The sequence below is a fragment of the Odocoileus virginianus genome, chromosome 24 (genome assembly GCF_023699985.2).
Source record: "Odocoileus virginianus isolate 20LAN1187 ecotype Illinois chromosome 24, Ovbor_1.2, whole genome shotgun sequence".
Classification (NCBI taxonomy): Eukaryota; Metazoa; Chordata; class Mammalia; order Artiodactyla; family Cervidae; genus Odocoileus; species Odocoileus virginianus.
The window spans coordinates 42,482,305-42,504,563 of NC_069697.1; the positions used below are offsets into that span (position 1 = coordinate 42,482,305).

At 42.6% G+C, this 22,259-nt stretch overlaps 1 long non-coding RNA gene and 1 other non-coding gene across 3 annotated transcripts in view; one reads left to right on the forward strand and one right to left on the reverse strand.

Annotated features, from left to right (window-relative positions):
• The window catches only part of LOC139030860 (uncharacterized), a 61,391-nt gene that overhangs the window by 12,537 nt on the left and 26,595 nt on the right, over nt 1–22,259 (reverse strand). For both annotated transcript variants that reach the window (XR_011483297.1, XR_011483296.1), the window contains one exon: nt 18,510–18,648. This is a non-coding gene — a long non-coding RNA (uncharacterized lncRNA). The remainder of the gene's footprint in view (nt 1–18,509; nt 18,649–22,259) is intronic.
• On the forward strand, nt 19,126–19,198 carry TRNAY-GUA (transfer RNA tyrosine (anticodon GUA)). Its single transcript has one exon. It is a non-coding gene; the product is annotated as a tRNA-Tyr (tRNA).

Consider the following 22,259-nt stretch of genomic DNA (forward strand, 5'->3'; position numbering starts at 1 on the left):
TTCACAGCTGTCCTTTCCTTCATTCTTTCTTTCCCCTTTTTGAAATTGATGCATAGTTGATTTACAATGTTGTGTTAATTTGGGGTATATGGCAAAATGGTTCATGTATATATTCATATATATGTATATATAATCGTTATCATGATTCATATATATATATATATTCTTTCAGATTCTTTTCCATTTTGGAAAATATATTAAATATAGTTCCCTGTGCTACAGTAGATCCTTGTTGTTTATCTATTTTATATATAGTAAATATATATCTATTAATCCCAAGCTCCTAATTTATCTCTCCCCCCCTTCCTGTTTGGTAGCTGTAAGTTTATTTTCTATGTCTGTAAGCCTATTCCTGTTTTGTAAATAGATTCATTTGTATCATTTTTAAAATTCCACATGTAAATGATGTCACATGATATTTGTCTCTCTCTGTCTGACTTCATTTAGTATGATAATCTCTAGATCCACCCTTATTGCTGCAAATGGCATTATTTTATTCCTTTCTAAGGTTGAGTAAGATTGCACTGTATATATGTACCACATATTCTTTATCCATTCCTCTATAAATGGACATTTAGGTTGCTTCCATGTCTTGGCTATTGCAAATAGTGCTTCTATGAACTTTGGGGTGCATGTATCTTTTTGAATTGTGGTTCTCTCTGGATATATGCCCAGGAGTGCGATTGGAGGATCATATGGCAACTCTATTTTTAGGTTTTTAAGGAAACTCCATACTGTTTTCTCTAGTGACCATACCAATTTGTATTTCCACCAACAGTGTAGGAGGGTTCCCTTTTCTCCACATCCTCCCCAGCATTTATTATTTGTAGAGTTTTTTATGATGGCCATTCTGACCAGTGTGAGGTGATACTTCATTATAGTTTTGATTTGCATTTCCCCGGTTAATGATGTTTACCATCTTTTCATGTGCCTGTTGACCATCTGCATGTCTCTTTTGGAGAAATGTATATTTAGATCTTCTGCCCATTTTTTACTGAGTTGCTTATTGTTGTTTTTTTTTAACTGAGCTATTTGTATACATTGGAAATTAAGCCACTTATTGAAGTGACTGTCTTTTCTCCAATGTATATTCCTAACTCCTTTGTTGTAGATTAATCAACCATAACTGCATGTGTTTATTTCTGTGCTTCCTGTCCTGGTCCATTGGTCTATGTGTCTGTTTTTGTGACAGTACCAAGCTGTTTTGATGACTGCAGCTTTGTAGCGTAGTCTAAAGCCAGAGAGCATGATTCCTCCAACTCTGTTCGTCTTTCTCCAGATTGTTTTGGCTGCTTGAGGTCTTTTGTGCATCCATACAAATTTAAAATTTTTTGTCCTAGTTCTGTGGAAAATGCCTTTGGTAATCTGACAGAGATTACGTTGAATCTGTAGGTTGCCTTGAGTAGTATGATCATTTTAACAATATTGATTCTTCCAATCCAAAACACAGGTTTCCATTCTTAAATGCTTATTACATCAGCCCCATTATAAGTTCCCAGAATGAGGTCTGTGTCTGAGGATTAAAGGTCACAATATCTATTATTAGTATTAATTACTAATTGTGTCCTAATTTTGGCTTCAGTAAACATTGCAGACCCAGATCACAACACAGGTTTTAGAGGCTTAGCTTCAAACAGGGGTGACTGAGGAAAGGCAGTGACTTGAAACCAGCTACACAGTCTGTGTTATTCTCTTTGCCAGAGAAAGCCCTATAAAGGGAGGGAATCAGCAGAGAAAAAAATAGCCCACATTCTTATACCTGTGAGCACCCACTAGTAACATGGTTTAGAGAACAGAAAACTGGCCTGGGAATCTGGACACCCAGCTGCTCTTAATATCAGCCAAGCAAACATGGGCTTTTCAGCAAGTGAGGTGGGCCTTGATGTTCCCTTAATAAGGAACATTCTGTGCAAGATCCACCCACAGCAGATCTCATTCTTGGGTCTTAGCTCGAATACCCTTCTGCAGAGAGGCTTCCCCAGATATTCCTCTCCCTTTTTGTTTTCTATCAGTCTTTCTATTTCATTCACCATCTGAAGCTGTCTTGCGTTTTCTTATTGACTGTGTCCTCACACTATATATATAATCTCCACAAAGACAGAGACCCCCCACGTCTTTTGCTCACTGCTTTACTATAAGCACTTAGAACAGTGCCTGGCACATAGTAGGCCTTCAATCACTATGTGTTGAATTTATGCATGAATGAATGAGTATGAGGTTCCAGAAGGCAGTGAGAAAAGTTCTTCCTGTTACTAATAAGGCAAGTTGCTTCCTTTGAAGAGGAGCTGCACATTTTCTAAAGGTAAGGAAGCAGGGAACAAAGTGGATATTTATATCAGAGGAAAAGCCCTTCATTCCCACACTGAAGTGCTAACATTTCCTCCCCACTCTGCATGTCTGCTTGTGGGTGGACACAGCAGAAGACAGCTGGGAAGCTGAAGGGAGAAGGGGGTTGGGTAGGCAGTAAGAATTAACAAACGAACCAAGTTACCACTGTGAGTTAAGGCAGGATGTTTACATACCACTCCCAGAAAGCAGAGGATGGCTTTGTCTTCTCACTTGGGTGCAGCAAGAAGATTTAATTAAAGTAACTGGAAATCTCTGGGAACCTGTTCAAGTCTTCTGAACAACTGCTGTCCATGAGAAGGTGCTAAGGAGGGGGACAGTGGCAACTGCAGACAGCTAGTATTTGGTTGTTTTCTGTGTCTGTGCAAATAAAAATGAGTGACCCTTCCACGTGGTGGCCCCTCCACCCATAGTTGACGCCCTTCACACCTGTTCTACCTGTGACTGTGGTCACGTGACTGTGGTCACCTGCCTGTGTCTCCAAGCGTCCAGGCCTGGGGCCCTCTAAGCCCCTGTCTGGTGGAATGATTGAGGGTGTCCACCATGCTACGGGGGCTTCCCAGGTGGCTCAGTGGTAAAGAATTCACCTGCCAATGCAGGAGACACAGAAGACATGGGTTCAATCCCTGGGTCAGGAAGATCTCCTGGAGGAGGAAATGGTAACCCACTCCAGTATTCCTGCCTGGGAAATCCCAGGGACAGAGGAGCCTGGTTGGCTATGGTCCATAGTGTTGCAAAGAGTCGAACATGATTGAACAACTGAACACACACACACCGTGATGCTGAGCAGTGTGAAGCCAGTGCCTTATCTTTATAATCTCTTTTATTTATATAGTCTGCCATGTTCTAATGAGAAGGGTTGGGGGAGGCTAGCTAAGAACAATAATCCTCCCATACATATGTTTAGTACTTTATAGCACTGACAAAGCTCTTTCACCTAGAACATCTTGTTTTAGTTTTAATCCTCATCACTTCACTTCCTATTTACAAAAAAGACTAGGTATTTTTTCCATCATCATAATATAGAACAGATTATAAAGTCAAAACAAGTGAATGATTCACCTCATGTTACAAAATTAGAAGGACCTATAAAGCTGAAGCTGAAACTCCAGTACTTTGGCCACCTCGTGCGAAGAGTTGACTCACTGCAAAAGACCCTGATGCTGGGAGGGATTGGGGGCAGGAGAAGGGGACGACAGAGGATGAGATGGCTGGATGGCATCACCGACTTGATGGGTATGAGTTTGAGTAAACTCCAGGAGTTGGTGATAGACAGGGAGGCCTGGCGTGCTGTGATTCATGGGGTTGCAATGAGTCGGACACGACTGAGCGACTGAACTGAACTGAACTGAACTGATGTCTCCTCATCTCCAATTTTTTTTTAATGATGTTTTAATGAAAGATATTATGAAAATATATAGATTTGTAGGTCAATTTATACTTCAGAAATCCATATGTTTGTCACATTTATTTTTTAAAACCTTCCAATTGTCTATATGACTAAATTATTTTTAAAATGAAGCTTCAAATATATCTAGTAGCTTTGTCTAATTTTATCTGTAGGAAGATGTCCACCATCCATGATGAGGTTTTCATAAAATAGTTGATAATTTTATATGTATTAATATGGTGTCTGTGTGCACCATTTTTCTAAATATTCACTATTAAGTTGACACTTTTTAAAACTTTTTTAAAAGGCAGCTTTAAAAGACAAATTTCTAGCAAGAGAATCAAGGTTGATACTCTCTTACATCACAACCCAGTTGTCTCTATGTAAAGATTTATGCACATTCAGGAAGAATCTACTTGAAATTTCCTTGTATCTGATCAGGATCAAAAGCTAGGCAGGGTCTGCATGGTGCCTGGCACACGAGGCAATTATTGAATGGTGGGAAGAAAGAAAGAGAGAAAGAGGGAAAAAAGGAAGAAAGCTCTTCTCTTTGAGGAGATGAGATGGGCTGCAGTTCAGTTGCTCAGTCATGTCCAACTCTTTGCGACCCCATTGACTGCAGCACACCAGACTTCCATTTCTTTCACCATCTCCTGGAGCTTGTTCAAACTCATGTCCATCGAGTCAGTGATGCCATCCAATCATCTCATCCTCTGTTGTCCCCTTCTCCTGCCTTCAATCTTTCCCAGCATTAGGGTCTTTTCCAATGAGTCAGCTCTTCGCATCATGTGGCCAAAGTATTGGAGCTTCAGCATCAGTCCTTCCAATGAATATTAGGATTGATTTTCTTTAGGATTGACTGGTTTGATCTCCTTGAAATCCAAGTCTCCAAAGGGACCCTTAGAGTCTTCTTAAACACCAGCTCGAAAGCATGAAATCTTTGGCACTCAGCCTTCTTTATGGTCCAACTCTCACATCCATACATGACTACTGGGAAAACCATAGCTTTGACTAGACAGACCTTTGTCAGCAAAGTAATGTCTCTGCTTTTTAATATGCTCTCTAGGTTGGTCATAGCTTTTCTTCCAAGGAGTAAGCATCTTTTAATTTCATGGCTGCAGTCACCATCTACAGTGATTTTGGAGCCCAAGAAATTAAAGTCTCTCACTGTTCCCATTGTTTCCCCATCTATTTGCCATGAAGTGATGGGACTGGATGCCGTGATCTTAGTTTTCTGAATGTTGACTTTTAAGCCAGCTTTTTCACTCTCTTCTTTCACTTTCATCAAGAAGCTCTTCAGTTCTTCTTCACTTTCTGCCATAAGGGTGGTGTCATCTGCATATCTGAGGTTATTAATATTTCTCCTGGCAATCTTGATTCCAGCTTGTGCTTCATCCAGCCCAACATTTCACATGATGTACTCTGCATATAAGTTAAATAAGCAGGGTGACAAGGTACAGCCTTGATGTACTCCTTTCCCAGTTTGGGGCCAGGCCGTTGTTCCATGTTCAGTTCTAACTGTTGCTTCTTGCCCTGCATACAGATTTCTCAGGAGGCAGGTAACATGGTTTGGTATTTCTATTTCTTCAAGAATTTTCCACAGTTTTGTAATCCACACAGTCAAAGGCTTTAATGTAGTTGATGAAGCAGAAGTAGATGTTTATCTGGAATTCTCTTGCTTTTTCTATGATCCAATGGATGTTGGCAATTTGATCTCTGGTTCCTCTGCCTTTTCTAAAACCAGCTTGAACATCTGGAAGTTCACGGTTCACATACTGTTGAAGCCTGGCTTAGAGAATTTTGAGCATTACTTTGCTAGCTTGTGAGATAAGGGCAATTATGCAGTAGTTTGAACATTCTTTGGCATTGACTTTCTTGGGGTTGGAGTGAAAACTGACTTTTTCCAGCCCTGTGGCCACTGCTGAGTTTTCCAAATTTGCTGATATATTGAGTGCAGCACTTTAACAGCACTATCTTTTAGGATTTGAAGTATTTCAGCTGGAATTCCATCACTTCCACTATCTCGGTTCATAGTGGTGCTCCCTAAGGCCCACTTGACTTCACACTCCAAGCTGTCTGGCTCTAGGAGAGTGGTCACACCATCGTGGTTATCTGGGTCATACACCCAAATCCTCCTTATGAGATTGGTATGGCCACAAAACCCACTAGAGCTGATTGTCACTCAAAATAAGATTTTGGAACTGATAGGAACTCATCATGTGCTGCCCAGCTTTATTGACTGGTTACTAGGCCCCAGTGCGGCTGTAGGCATGTTCGGGTGTCTGACCTGATCATCAGCTGACCTGAATTCACATTCCTATACACAAACACGAAAAGCAAATGCTTTCTGGGCTAAAAATAAAGTAGACATAAAAGTCTGTTTAAAGGAATCATCCCTTTCTTAGGAGCTAAGAAAGGGTGGGAGGGGAGCAGCTGACATACTATGAGAGGAGGAGCAAAGCAGACATCTCTCTTTGATTCTCTGGGAATTTCCAAGTTGAAAACACTGTGGGGAGATGATTCCTTCCCTCGGGATACAGGCTGCATCTGACCTTCCCCTATGGGAAGTCAGTTCACCCCTATGGGTGTAAGTTTTGAACCTTTTCTTCCTCTGTCCCTCCTCCCCTGTAAATGACTTAGTCATTTAATACATAAAATATAAGAGTGGCTGAACAGATAGGAGAGATAGCATGGTGTCCCAGCCTGAAGTCAAGCAAGGAATGTTAATATTTAAAGTAATGTTAGGAGTTGGCCATTAGGTCTCTGCCTCCATCACATGTTCATTGCTTCCTTCCCTCACTCACGGTCCGACAAGTAGGTACAAATAGGAATAAGAAATTGTTTGTTCCTACTGTCCGGGAGCTCTAGTCAAGAGAGGAGAAGGCATGGGGCGGGGGGATGCAGGAAGGAGGCTGGAAGGGGATAGGGGATAGAGACAAGACACATACAGCTCTAAGGAGTTTGCACTTGACCCCACAGGTCAGTGTTTTTGAACTTGGGTATGCAAAACTGCATGGACCGACATTAAAGGAAAGAATGATTAAATATTCTTGGTATTGTCAACTCATTTTTTTTATATTTATTTATTTGATTATGTCGGGTCTTAGTTGCTGCATGAAAGCTCTTAGATGCAGCACGTGGGATCCAGTTCCCCAACCAGAGATCATGACCCCCACACAGGGAGCGCAGAGTCCTAGCCGCTGGACCATCGGGGAAGTCCTGACAACTTATTTTAATTACAACATTATTTAAATCTATAAATCTATAAACTAACCATAACTTCTCAATGTCTATAACCTTTATGCAATAATAAAACCAAAACAAATTTACAAAGGGAAAGCCAATACAAGGCCTGTTAACAAAATATGCTATTAATCTTCCCAATCATGTCCCTTAACGTGAAATTAAGTATTTTTTCTTCCGGTGGCACTGTTAACCAAATGACCCAAGGTCACATTGTCAATATTGGGATAAAACCATTTTAAGAGTTTTCATCACAAGGAGAATTCTTTGTTTTTTTTAAATAAAGGATTATTTTTAAATGTCTGAGAAACCCCGTTAGCTCCAAGAGTACATTACTGAAGACCATAGTCTGAAGTTTGAGGAAGCACTGCATAAGTGTTTGGGGCCCAACACTGACAGATTTTGAGCAGGAAGTGACATGATCAGTTTCCATGTGAGAGCAATTACTCCAGGAAGCAGTAACGGATGACTGGAGGAGAGAGACACCAGGAGTGAGGGGGAAACTCACTCCTATGATCATTTAGGTGAGGATGGTGAACAAAGACAGGACGAGTGAGGAGATATAATAGACCAGAAATGTCTGTAAAAGGCAAGGTCTGTGGAATGCAGAGGCTGAATAAATGTAGAAGGTGAAGGAGAAAGGGCATTCCCAGTTTAGGTGATGCTGTTAAGCCCATTGGGAAATAAAAATGGGGAGTTTAGTTTCAGTCATAGCCACTCTGGGGAGGCTGTGCACTGTTGGGGTGCAGACAGTCAAATACAGCGGCTTAGAACTGAAGAGAAAAAGCTTCTGAATGAGGCCAGAATGCCAGGATGGCCAAATGGTCACCAGCCTACACACTGTAACTTTGACATCCAGGAAAGTCTCAGTGCCCACTTCCCCCACTCCCAAATAAAATGTTTCTCCTGCCTCCTAGTTACTACCCATTGTCTCAACCACAAGGATAGCGCCAATAATCTAACTTAATGTTCTGATATTATTTAAAGCACAAAATCAAAAAAATAAATAAATAAAGCACAAAATCAGAGCCTTAAAGCAGAGCCTGATACTCCATAATTGAGGACCTGAATCCAGGAGTGCTATGGTGGATAGTAGCAATCATTCAGACCATGGCTCCACATTCTTCTCCACTACTTACTAGTTATAAAATCTCAGCAATTCCTCCCTCATTTTTCTGTCTGTAAAACAGAGTTATAAAACCATATATTAAAACTATTTAGGAGCATTAAATGAAGTAATGCACGTCCCCATCAGTGAATTGTTATTGTTCTCCTAATGAATTGGCTGAGCCCATGGACAAAGTCAGACTTCCTGGGTTCAAATGTCTCTACCGAGTTCTAACACTATGACCTTGGGTCAGTAAACTAACTGCTCTGTGACTGACAGAGCTAATGACTTTCTCTAGTGCACAGAATTATTTTGAGTCAGTGTGCAGAATTATTGGGATAATTCATTGAGTACACAAAACGTTGAGAACAAGGTGTTTTGCAGAGTGTGTCCCACCTATGTGTAAGCTGTTATCATCAAAGTTAGTCTTTTCCAACAATTAAGTTTGAGATGCTTTCTTGGTCATTGTCTTGATGGAAGAGGAGAGATAAATGATGTAACACTGGGCACCTGTACCACTGAGCATGAGTCCCATAGGAAGAAGAAGAAAAAGAAGGTTCAGAGCCCAAAAGGCATTCTCTGCGTATTTCTCAACTTTGTCCAAGACAAGCCAGGATCAGCAGAGCCCTCAGGAGAAAGACATAAAGGGGACTGAAGCCGAAAGCCATGTAACAACATGGAAAGACTGTCATCAGACATTTGGCCAAGGAGGCAGCCACCCAGGTGAAGTACTATGAGTTCCTAGGAGTTAGGTCAACACTCACTGTTTGCCATGATGTTGATTTTTCACTTATCAGTGGGTAAATGCCACAATTATGCTGGATTTTGCCCCAAACTGGAAAGGGAAGGAGAAAAACAAAACAAAACCCTCAGACCAACTTGCATTTCCTGAGGGCTATGCAGGAAATTAGAGCTAGAAGTTAGAAGCCTGTTCAGAGCAGTAGCAGTGAGCAAACACAGATTTTTCTGATACATTCAGCATTAGGATGTCAAGTTCCTGACCCTAATCAACCAAGGTCATGAACAAACTAGTCCTTTAAACATTTTATGAAAGAAACTGCTGTGCCTTTTTCTCCCTGGACTCTCTCCCTTGGAATACAAATGAAGCCTAGCCTCCCAAGCTCATGCTCCAGGCCAGTTTAGCACAGAGCTGACTTCTTGGTGATCTGCTGCCTCCATCAGGATCAGGGTATAATCTGTTTTAATGCATTATGATTTGCTCAGTCCTGAGAGGATGCAGTGACTTCTGGGCTAACATTGAGCAGAGGGGTCTATTGGAGATGAGCATATTATTTGGAGATGAGCACAAATTTTAATAACTTAAACTTTTATCAAAGATGCAAAGGAAAAATAGGAAAAGAGCTCCCCATTTGGGGTGAGGTAGCTTTTAGATCCCAGGTCTGCCACATCCACTGTGTGATTTGGGGAAAGCCTCTGAACCCCTGAGCTCACTGGTCTCCTTTGTAAAGTGCTGACAGGACCATCTACCCTGTAGGCTGGTTATATCCCCATCATGATCTGTTTCCGACTCCTGCATCAGGTCTAGCCACTTCTTGCTGTCACAGTCCTTTCTCGTCATACCAGTCTCCTCAGGGCTCCTCCTTCCTCTGGCTCTTACTCAAATTGAGTAAGAACCTAAAAGAATCTGCCTTCAAAAATCCCCCACCCCCTCCCCATTTTCCAGACTGACAGCAATTCATCCTATACATACATGTTGAATGCTTCCCTATCAATAGGGCATCCCCATCAATGCCATTCCTCCAGGAAGTCTTCTTTGTCACCATCTCCCCCAGTTAATGTCTAGATTCTCTGTCCTCCTATGAGCCCAAAGTGAAAGTGAAAGTGAACTTGTGCATATCCCATCGGAGCACTTATAACAAACCATCGTGTTGATTTCCCAGATCATCCCCCTGGACCGTGAGCTGCTTGTAAGCAGAGATCGTGTCTTTCTAAAGTCTTGGTATCTCCAGGGCTTAGTGCAAGGGCAGACACATGAGGTATCCAGTGTCTGTTTGCAAAGTGAACCCTAACCCTAACTGGTAAATGTTCTTTTGCCATTTTTCTGGTCCTCCAATGACAGTTACTGCGGGAGAAGTCGGCAGTATTGGTACCTGCTCCAGAATATTTCTCTAAGTTGCTGTGCCTAACACCTGCTGTTATCTTCCTGTCCAGATCACCCCACTTTAGCCCAGACTCCACCTTTGCCTTGAGGCGGATACTGCTGACTTTCATGTTAATCACCATCTGCTCCACACCTAGACCCTTCAGCCCGGATCCCAAACGAGGCTGCTGTCTGGCTTCCTCCTGCCCTGGTCATCCAGCAGCCTCTCAGTCCTCTTTCTGCCGAATCCCATTCGATGGGCTTCACAACGTTCACTCTGACTTGCTATCTTTTTGAGATCATGCCACCAGGCCCCAATCTTCTTGATCTTTAGTGAAGAAAGACCTAACCCAAGCATCCTCCTTCCCTCCCTCCCCTCTCACCCAGGTCAGATCCCCTAAGAAAATATTGGAAGGAAAGACTGATTTTACATCCTTTCTTCTCCTAGAACTTGCTGAGCATCATGTTTTCCTTCCTACTCTGCCGTAGCCCCTGCCCCTCCCCCACTGATCACCATCAGAAACTCCTAGGCAACCCCTTCAGTGGGTACCTCTCCCTTCTGGTGAGCTCAGAAAAGAGGCTGATGGGCTGAGCACACTTCAATCAAGTGCCTGAAACATTCATTGTGTCACCACAGAGGAGTAGAGGGGTATCGGTCTTGTCTGAACAAGTGGGGTAATTTAAGAAACCAACAACACCTTCTGCTTTACAAAACTTAAATCCACATACTGTTTATGAGTTTTCCCATGGCATACGAGAGAAATGCCCAAAATGACAGACTCTTCTCGTGGGGTTTCCATCATGGACACAAGCCTATTCCCAAAGAAAGTGTCATGTCTCCAAATGCCTTATTCTCCCTACTCCACAGAGCAGTGACATCTAGCTTTGAATCTAGTTTATTACCCAAAAGATCTGGTCTTGACCCAGAAGTCATCTCCTTTTCCATAGTTCCTTTCCCTAAGTCTCAGTCATTCCGCCTAAGGAAACTCAGTGGAGCTTTATCCAGAAACTAGCAATGGGGAACCCCTGATTCCTCAGGGAACTCTGGTCCCCGGAATAGAAGAGTGATTATAAGCTCTGGAGCCAGGTGACCAGGGTTGCACATGACTCCAATTTTCCCAGTTGCGTGATCCTCATTACATATCTTACACTATCTGGACCTCAGACCTCCTTAACTGTTACAGTGATAATAATACTGAGCCTTTCCAAGTAGTGGGGTTTTGAAGAGTTAAACACACCCAGAAAAAAGCTTAGCAAAGAAGAAGTGCTCAGTAAACTTTAGTTATAGGTCTATATGGTTCCCCACCAGAGTCAACAAGTCTGTTACTTTTTCTGTTTATCTAGCAAGTAATTGTTGATGAAGACATGTACACGTTTGCAGACAGTTTCTGAGAACAAATACGAATTCCCAGAGGTCATACAATCGGGGAATCTTTCTGAATGACTCATGAGGAAGTGGAGTCTGCACAGAAAGCTAACTCCTTATGAACTTTCAATTTACAGATTTCCATTAGTTGCAAATGGAACTTTTCCTACCGTCTGCATTTTGGCCGAAGCCCCTAAGGTGAAAACAGTAAGTAACAAGCATTGCCCTCCTCAATCCTCCAGAGACCTACTTGATAACAAAGCTCACTACAAGGTGGCCAAACTGATCTTTTACCTCCAGACTATGGAAAAAGAGAGGCTAATCCATGCTGCTAGAAGTCTAGGGAGACTAGAAAGGAAGATGAGGGGTGCTTTGGGGTTCTGATAACAGCCTACTTCTTGATCTTGGACTTGAGACTTGGAATTCCCAAATAGAGTTTGTGCAAGGGAATTCCTAAGAATAGAGGTCACTTGGCTCTTCTCCTTTCACTATGGGAGAGCCTTCCATGGGTCCTTGAAGGCTCGAGGACATAGCTAACAGAGACCACAGCCTGCCACACGCACAGATGATTTCTGAAGGCAGGAGCAGCCAGAAGCTGCCCCAGAAGGCAGGCGAAGACAGAGGGAGCAGAGGGGGCAAGCCGTCTGTTCTCAGGACGGTGAACCATGAATGGATGGGTCCTCATGGGTCTAGTGGACACTATGGAATGTATATTAAAATATGTTGAAAGGATCCACTCTATCTCTAGAGTAGCCTGCCAGAGCAGGGGGAGTCTAGCAGTACCAGGCTGGAGATGCAACCACCGTGACAGGAGTTGGGGTGGAAAGAGGAAAGTGCGTCCCAAGAGATCAGCTAAAGAGTGTATCACCCATACGGGAACCGGTACAGCACAAAAGTCCCAGAGTGGATGACCCACAAGTGCCCATGATTACACAGAGGAATGAAGTGCCCAACACCTTGGCAATGCCAGGCAAAGGAGAATCACAAAAGTACATGGAAAGACTCTTTGCCCTCTTGCTCCTTTATTCCTACTCCCCAGCCCTGGAGAAACCAAAGGTAGCAATGCAAATTGAGAAGGGGGAGTGAGTCAGAAAGAATAATGAGCAAACAGACCCTAAGATCAGACTCTCCTTTCCAAACTTTGAGACCCCCGGCCAAGGGTCAGGCTTAGCTTTGGGAAATGGGAGAAATTTTGAATTGGATCTGAGATCAAAGTTTTGAGTTAGAGTCTATTGGGTCTTTTAACACTTGAAGTAATACTTGTCAAAAGAAGACTTATTTTATCTTCTTGACTAAACTACAGAAGGGGACAGGGGAAGGAGATTGAGCAGTGTATGTTTTCAAGGTGGTCACAGTGGGGAAAATTCAGCCGTTTCCCGTGTGTAACTATTGAGTTCAATACAACCCTAACACATGAAATTAAAAAAAATACACATGCCAAAGCAAAATCTCATCAGCCTTGCCCTCTACCAACAGAGGGTTCTGAGCTGTTGCTTGTGTGAAAGTCCCTCATTGTGTCCAACTCTTTGCAATCCCATAGACTGTACAGCCAGAATACTGAAGTGGGTAGCCTTTCCCTTCTCCAGGGGATCTTCCCAACCCAGGGATCGAACCCAGGCCTCCCACACTGCAGGTGGATTCTTTACCAGCTGAGCCACAAGGGAAGCCCGTTGCTTGTGTGGGCCTGACATAAACTGGTCCTCAGCAAAGATGCTCAGAAGGGATGCTGCCCGTCCCTTTTCTTACTCCTTTTGCCTCCAGCCTGCTGGGCAGAGGAGAGCATACCCATCAATCACCCCTTGGGTCCACAAAGACCTACCCTAAGGATAGAGGTCACTGCTTTTGATGATGTCATTACATTCAATGTCAAATTCTTCTCTCAATTTCTCTCCAGGGAGAGAGAAAGGGGGCATTTTTACTCTTCTAGTCATGGAGACAGTGAATATTTCATGTTGGTAGAGTAGGAAACATGATTTATTCAGGAAGGAAATGAATTTAAGGACTTTTCCCAAGAAATAAAAAATTTTCTCTGAAAGAAGCAAATTTAGAAATTCAAATGACTCCAAATAGGTCTCAAGAATAGAGTGGAATGATCCTACCTTTCTCAAAATGATACAAATGAAACAAAACTAATAACATTAAAAAAAAAACATACTATGCCAGTAATTTCAAGAAGTCTTCAAATGGTAGTTGGACAACCCCTTCTTCCCTCTTTCCTCTTTTTTCCTCTCTCTTCTCTTGATTCCAGGACAAATACAAGTCTTTCTTAGTCATTGCTTCCACCTTGTTACTCAGTACACCATTCTTTCTCTCTTGTTTAATATTTGTTTACTTATTTATTTGTTTGACTGAGCCGGGTCTTAGCTGCAGCATGTGGAATCTTCAGTCTTCATTGTGATATTCCCAGATCTTTAGTTGTGGCAAGTGAACTCTTAATTGAGATCTAGTTCCCTGACCAGGAATCAACCCTGGACCCCCTGCACTGGGGATGTGGAGTCTTAACCACTGGGCCACCAGGGTACTTCCTCCACCATTCTCTGAAGGCAAGCCCCTGGGTCAGCCTTCCTTTCCCAAAGATTCAGGGAAGCACATGTAACTTCCAGAAGAAACCAGAAGAGTCCAGGGGAAAGTGCTGGTTGTTTTCTTTCCATCTTCCACTCTTCTGAAGGCTACATTCGGTAGACATTCTGATTTTCTTGAAGTAACAAGAGGAAGCCCAGCTGGAATAGCAATATCTAAATAAAAATGCTGCTGATCTGCTAATATTAACTAGTCTAAAAATACCATGGAGCATGTGGTTTTCATTAAAGCAACAAAGCAACTATAGTATGACAAGCAGCCTGCCTTCCAAGACTACATTTACATGATCTTATGTTACTCATGGAGCTAGACTCTCGGGCTTAAAGAAAAGCAAGAGTTCCACAGCAAGAGGTGAAATGAAGATGTAGGCACTCAGCCAAAAAGTTCAAGCCACCCAAAAATGATTAGAGCTTATGGTCACGTGGCCTTTCTCTACTCAGCGCTCTCATCACACGTCATTTATTCCATTCATTGGAACGTCTCACACATGGCTCTTATCACAAGTAATCGTGTACAAGATCAGGGCAGAGCCTGTTTGTTGAGCAAAACCTCATCCCACGTAGCCTCTGTCAGGAGGTCTTCAGCATGGACGGGCTCATGGCAGCAAAACTAGGTAGTTATGCCTGGAAGAACAGAGACTCTGGAGTCCCAGAGCTGAGTTTCAAGCTTAGACTGCCACTTTCAAGCTGTTTACCCTAGGGAAAGTCTTTCACTTCTCCAAGTCTCAGTTTGCTAATCTATAAAAAGGGTATTCAGTTCAGTTCAGTTCAGTCACTCAGTCGTGTCCGACTCTTTGCAACCCCATGGACTAGAGCACACCAGGCCTCCCTGTCCATCACCAACTCCCGGAGGTTACTCATACTCATGTCCATTGAATCGGTGATGCCATCCAACCATCTCATCCTCTGTCGTCCCCTTCTCCTCCTGCCTTCAATCTTTCCCAGCATCAGGGTCTTTTCCAATGAGTCAGTTTTTCACATCAGGTGGCCAAAGTATTGGAGGTTCAGCATCAGCATCAGTCCTTCCAATGAATATTCGGAACTGATTTCCTTTAGGATTGACTGGTTGGATCTCCTTGCAGTCCAAGGAACTCTCAAGAGTCTTCTCCAACACCACAGTTCAAAAGCATCAATTCCTCGGTGCTCAGCTTTCTTCACAGTCCAACTCTCACATCCATACATGACCACTGGAAAAACCATAGCCTTGACTAGATGGACCTTTGTTGGCAAAGTCATGCCTCTGCTTTTTAGTATGCTGTGTAGGTTGGTCATAACTTCTCTTCCAAGGAGTAAACATCTTTTAATTTCATGGCTGCAGTCACCATCTACAGTGATTTTGGAGCCCAAGAAAATAAAGTCTGACACTGTTTCCACTGTTTCCCCATCTATTTGCCATGAAGTGATGGGACCAGATGCCATGATCTTAGTTTTCTGAATGTTGAGCTTTAAGCCAACTTTTTCCTCTCCTCTTTCACTTTCATCAAGAGGCTCTTTAGTTCTTCTTCACTTTCTGCCAAAAGGGTGGTGTCATCTGCATATCTGAGGTTATTCATATTTCTCTCAGCAATCTTGATTCCAGCTTGTGCTTCTTCCAGCCCAGTGTTTCTCATGAGGTACTCTGCATATAAGTTAAATAAGCAGGGCGACAATATACAGCCTTGACATACTCCTTTTCCTATTTGGAACCAGTCTGTTGTTCCATGTCCAGTTCTAACTGTTGCTTCCTGACCTGCATACAGATTTCTCAAGAGGCAGGTCAGGTGGTCTGGTATTCCCATCTCTGTAAGAATTTTCCATGGTTTGTGGTGATCCACATAGTCAAAGGCTTTGGCATAGTCAATAAAGCAGAAGGAGATGTTTTTCTAGAACTCCCTTGCTTTTTTGATGATCCAACATATGTTGGCAATTTTGTCTCTGATTTCTCTGCCTTTTCTAAAACCAGCTTGAACATCTGGAAGTTCACAGTTCATGTATTGCTGAAATTTGGCTTGGGTATTTTGAGCATTCCTTTACTAGTGTGTGAGATGAGTGTCTTTGTGTGGTAGTTTGAGCATTCTTTGGCATTGCCTTTCTTTGGGATTGGAATGAACGCTGACCTTTTCCAGTCCTGTGTCCACTGCTGAGTTTTCCAAATTTGCTGACATATTAATTGCAGCACTTTCACAGCATCATCTTTTAGGATTTGAAATAGCTCAACTGGAATGCCATTACCTCTACTAGCTTTGTTCGTAGTGATGCTTCCTAAGGCCCACTTGACTTCACATTCCAGGATGTCTGGCTCTAGGTGAGTGATCACACCATCGTGATTATCTGGGTCATTAAGGTCTTTTTTTGTACAGTTCTTCTGTGTATTCTTGCCACCTCTTCTTAATGTCTTCTGCTTCTGTTAGGTCCATACAATTTCTGTCCTTTATTGAGCCCATCTTTGCATGAAATGTTCCTTCGGTATCTCTAATCTTCTTGAAAAAATCTCTAGCCTTTCCTATTCTATTGTTTTCCTCTATTTCTTTGCACTGATCACTGAGGAAGGCTTTCTTATCTCTCCTTGCTATTCTTTGGAACTCTGCATTCAAATGGGTATATCTTTCCTTTTCTCCTTTGCTTTTTGCTTCTTTTCTTTTCACAGCTATTTGTAAGGCCTCCTCAGAGAGCCATTTTGCTCTTTTGCATTTCTTTTTCTTGGGGATGTTCTTGTTCCCTGTCTCCTGTACAATGTCACGAACCTCCGTCCATAGTTCATTAGGCACTCTATCAGATCTAGTTCCTTAAATCTATTTCTCACTTCCATTGTATAATCGTAAGGGATTTGATTTAGGTTATACTTGAATGGTCTAGTGGTTTTCTCCACTTTCTTCAATTTAAGTCTGAATTTGACAATAACGAGTTCATGATCTGAATTCATGATCAAAGATGACTGCTATTATATTCAGCACTAACATTCACTGTATGCCTTTAACACTCTGGAGACTCCACTTAATGTTGTTACAGGCACTATTTAATTGAATAGTCTCAAGAATCTGATGAGGAAAATTCTCATATCATCCCCATTTACAGATGAGGATACTGAGGGCCAAAGAAGTGAAGTAACATGTTATAGAATAAGTGGCTGAGCTGGGATTCAAATTCAGGACTTATTTGCATCAAGACCTGTGTCCGGGGTTTCCCTGGTGGTCCACCTGCCAATGCAGGAGACGCAAGTTCGAGCCCTGGTTCAGGAATATCCCACATGCCGCGGAGCAGCTAAGCTCATGCACCACATCTGCAGAGCGCATGCTCTAGAGCCCCTGAGCAGAATCCACTGAGCCAATGTGCCTAGAGTCCATGCTCCGCAACAGGAGAGAAGCCACCGCAATGAGAAGTCCGTGCACTGCTACAAAGAGAAACCCCTGCTCACCACAACTAGAGAAAGCCCACATGCAGCAACGAAGACCCAGTGAAGCCAAAAATAAATAATTAAGACCTGCGTCCTCATTTATGGAGTTCAAAGTCAACACCTACCATGACTCAACATGCAAACGGCAAAGTGGTTAAAGGCAAGGACTCTGGGTTCTACCAATCTCTTGCTGGCACTTCTCTGGACTTCAGTTTTCTCATCTTAAAAATGGGAATAATAGGACCTACCTCATTGTGTGTGGCTATGAGGGTTAAATAACTAAAACGTATGTGGCTGTGGAATAATCTCTGCCAGGATTGCCTCTGCTGTGTTTCCTATTTTTATTACAATGAAACAGCTGACATAGAGATGAGGAGGAGGACTGGAATAAGAAGAAGAAAGCACAGGAAGCCACCAAATGATTGCTCTGTGGCGCTTATAAAACCCTCAAGGGAGATTTGCAGAGATGACCAGGAACAGGTTCCATGAATATTTCATTGATTGTTCTTGGGAATTTTCAATGAAGTAGAGCCTGTAACAATATTAAATAAAGTCAGATGTATAGTTTAGGTATGGCTGGTGGTTGAGGGTTGGAGAGTCAGACTAGAGCAGTCCACTGATGCCTGTGAACCCTTGGAGGGTCCCCCGCCTGATGACATCACTGTGTGAAGTTGCACGGTGATTCTGAGTCTGACATACTGGTAGGTACATAGAGATGGAGTTGATATGCCTTGTTCATCATCCCCATAAAGTCATTTATAGATCATGCCCATCTTGGAAGGATGGAAGTATACCTGATGGGAAGCCTTTATGATGGTGGACCTTTGTACCAAAACTGACCTGAGAATTTCTTAGCAAACTTTGCAGATGAGAAAAAAAGAAAATCCCTCTGAGATATGATGTGAAGCAAGATTAAATGATCAAGTAGAAAATGTAAGCCACTTTCAAATAATTTATAGAGTTGCTGTCAACATTAAGGCCATGGAGACTGACCCTTACTTACTGAGTTAAGATCCAAAGGAAGAGCTTTTCAGTCTCAAGATGTAACAGGGGGACAAGGACAAATCTTTATGATGCAAAGCCAGAAACGACTTCGTCTTGGACTGTGTTGCTGAGTTTTGTTTCCAGGTGTGAGTTTCCGCCTGTAACAAAGATGATAATAAGTAAGCAAGCATTCCACCTTTTTCAAACTCCTTACTTTATACCACATATGAGATATGCAAGAAAACCCCAGTTTTCTTATTTTAATACCCATCACCAGCTAATTCACAGTGTCCCGGATATATAAGCTCATCTCACAAAAAATAAAAATCTAAAGAAGAGGATGATGAGACTGCTGATGGGAAAAGATTTCCTCCTTAGGAAACAATTTGCAGAAATAACCAAAAAAGATGGGGAGAAAAAAAACATTAATTTAAAATCTGGCCATAATGAGTCTTATCTCTCTTTACTCAGTGATTTTTAAAATATAACCTTTATTCTGCCAATACTGGGTCTTCCCAGTAGTAGTAGCTCAGTTGGTAAAGAATTGGTAAATTGCAGGAGACCCTGGTTTGATTCCTGGGTTGGGAAGATCCACTGGAGAAGGGATAGGCTACCCACTCCAATATTCCTGGGCTTTCCTGGTGGCTCAGTTGGTAAAGAATCTGCCTGTAATGCAGGAGACCTGGGTTCGATCCCCGGGTTGGGAAGATTCCCTGGAAAACGGAAAGGCTACCCTCTCCAGTATTTTGGCCTGGAGAATTGCACAGACTGTACAGTCCGTGGGGTCGCAAAGAATCAGACACGACTGAGTGACTTTCACTTTCTTTCACTTTCTGGCAATACTATAAAAGTAATATTGCTATACCAGTTACTAGAATCTGGATATGACATAGACTTTAATATAGTGGGGAAATAACAATTTATTTCAAAATTTATTGATGAAATTTATCTTAAGAAGGAAGTGCCTTTTGCTTAGCAAAAGTGCCTTGAAGAGCCATTTGACTATGAAAGTGTAGGCTCTGAGATACTGTTGAGAAAGACCATTAAGTCAGTCAAAGGAGAGTATATTTCTCTGTATAATAATATAAGAAAAAACTTTTCACAAACAGATTAAGGTGATGAGGACAGGATATGTTGGTAGAAGAAATTGGTGGGTAAAGAGAGAAGGTGGGAGGGACAGGGTCTAGGAAAATGAAGTCTGGAAGCCCAGGAGAAGACATCTCCAGCCAAATCAGGAAGCAATTTGCAGAAATAACCAAAAAAGATGGGGGGGGGACATGAATTGAAAGCTGTGGAGATCTCAGTTTCTAACCCAATGAGACATCACGTAATTAGTATTAAAGAACTTTCTCTGCTCTATGGCGATTCAGACCCTCTCTTTTCTCATACCCTTTGTTAAAAATGGGCTGCACACAAGTGTTTTCTGTAAGTGGCATCAAAAGGAAAAACAACTGGGTCCAATTTGAGAAAAGAAAAACCACATGAGTCTAGACAGATGTGAGGCTGAGAATTTAGTAGAAGCAGAAAGCCTAGAAGGGTTAGCCAAGCCCACTCCACCCCTGCCCCTGAGAAATTCCACAGAGTGGGTAGAAGGTATGCTGTGTTTCCCTTTGTGTGTGTGTGATGTGATCTCAAGCCATTTTTATTTTATTACTAATGGTTGAGGTGACTCATAAGGCTGGCAGAATTGTGGAACACCCAGAGAGAGACATCTGCGTTCCATTAAATGTCTCATCTCTCCTGATATGAAATGCTCCCTTATTAAAGAAAGATTAGGTGGCATCACTACCTTTTCTGCAGCCAGTGCCATGCTCAAAATATTTTGATAATCATTAGAAAAGTAGCCGATGAAATTGAAATATTCTAGACTTTACAGCTAGAAAGATAGGTCTGTCTCAAAGTGTTTACTCAGGACACAGCTTCCAGAGTGTGACTTCTTTCTTAACGTATAGAGAAAAATTTTCCCGTGAGCTTTGGGGTGCTGATGGTAAGAAGGATGAAACTACAGGTGTGGAAGTCTGCATGATTTTGACAAAGACATGATTTTAAGACGGGCACCCAGTTCATCCTCACATCCACATTTCTAGTCTGAAAGTGATGCCCTTTGAAGTCAGTGGGTTTTAAAGATTCGAGAAGCACCATTTGTGGGACCTGGCTGCAGATTTTAGATTGCTAAGAGGGTATATGTTCTCTTAGGATTTCTATACGTGTAATGGCAGAATTATTACAGAAAATTCTGGTAGGCACCGTGTGTGTCAAACTATTGTTTCTTGCAGACAACTGTAAAGAGTTGCCTCTCAATATGCATTTTGCCCTTGCCTCCTCAAATTCTTCCAGGAGTCTTTATCCTTATAATCTGCTTTTACTTCTTAGTTTCTTCTGAACTGCCCTTTCAAAGGCTAGTGGTGATCCACTGAGAGAGAACTGAATGGATCTCTTCCTGTCCAGTCCTCCCTGACCTCCTGGCATCACTTCTGTGAGTTCACAGGTGAGCAGGGGCAGTAAGACTTCAACACTGGTCCCAGCTGAGCGGCAGGGGAGGTTTGTACTGGAGTCCTGGGAACTGTGAGGACTTGTTAAGATCTCTAATATTCGTGTTTCTTTGTGACCATTGACCAGGGCTCTCTCCTTTAACCAAACTTAAGTCAGGCTCCTCTCTGATTTGGCCCTGACCTTAGGCATTGTCCTTAGTCCACTTCTCCAGTCTTATCCAGAATCCTGCTGCATCAGTATAGCAAATGTCTCCCACCTTTGATATTTGATTATCCTTGATCAAATTCCTCATCCCTCACCCTCAATCTCTAAACACCCTGGTTCGCCTTTGAGAAGAATCCTGTCATTTCAGTTGAGTCAGATTCCACCTGGCCTTCATGGCTCCTCTTAGTAATTTTCCATCCATGGACCCCCACCCTTCTCCTGGGCTATAGATTTCTACTTTTCCTTGTGGTGTTTGGAGGTGAGCTCTCTCTATCTCTCCCCTCCGTCTCAACCTCTTCTTCAGTTTCATCATCAGCCTTTCAATGAGGCACTGCCTCTCATCTGACCATTATCTCTGGGCTTCTAGTCATCTCACTGCTTCTAGTCATTTCCCAACCCACTCCCAACACACACACACACACACACACACACACACACTCACTATCCTTCTCCATACAGATGCCACAGTAAACCCTCTAAATGCAGGTCTGACCTTATTCCCTTGATGTAAATCCTTCAGCATCTCTCTACATACTCCAAGATACAACCTGTGTCTCGTTCTTCAAACATTTTTTGCTCTCCCCCTTTTTTAAAAAGCCCAATGCTGATTCACATTCCTGGGCCTGAAGCTTCCCTTGCCAGAATTATTCATTCTTCTCCCTCTGCCTTTCTAAGTCAATGTAACCATCATTTCCTCTGGGAAGGCTTCCCCAGCCCTCCCCAGTGTGAAGTGGGGGTCCCTTCTTGTGTTTGAAGTAATCCTGCAGATGACTGGATAATGGTGGTGGTGGTTTAGTTGCTAAGTCATGTCCGACTCTTGCGACCCCATGGACTGTAGCCTGCCAGGCTCCTCTGTCCATGGGATTCTCCAGGCAAGAATACTGGAGTGGGCTGCCATTTCCTTCTCCAGGGGATCTTCCCATCCCCAGGTATTGAATCCAGGTCTCCTGCATTGCAGGCAGATTCTTTACCAACTGAGCTACTAGGAAAGATAGGTTGAGTGTAATGAGTCTCTCAGAAACACAGTGTCTCACACACACATCTTAGAGAAATTAGGCTTGAATGTGATCAC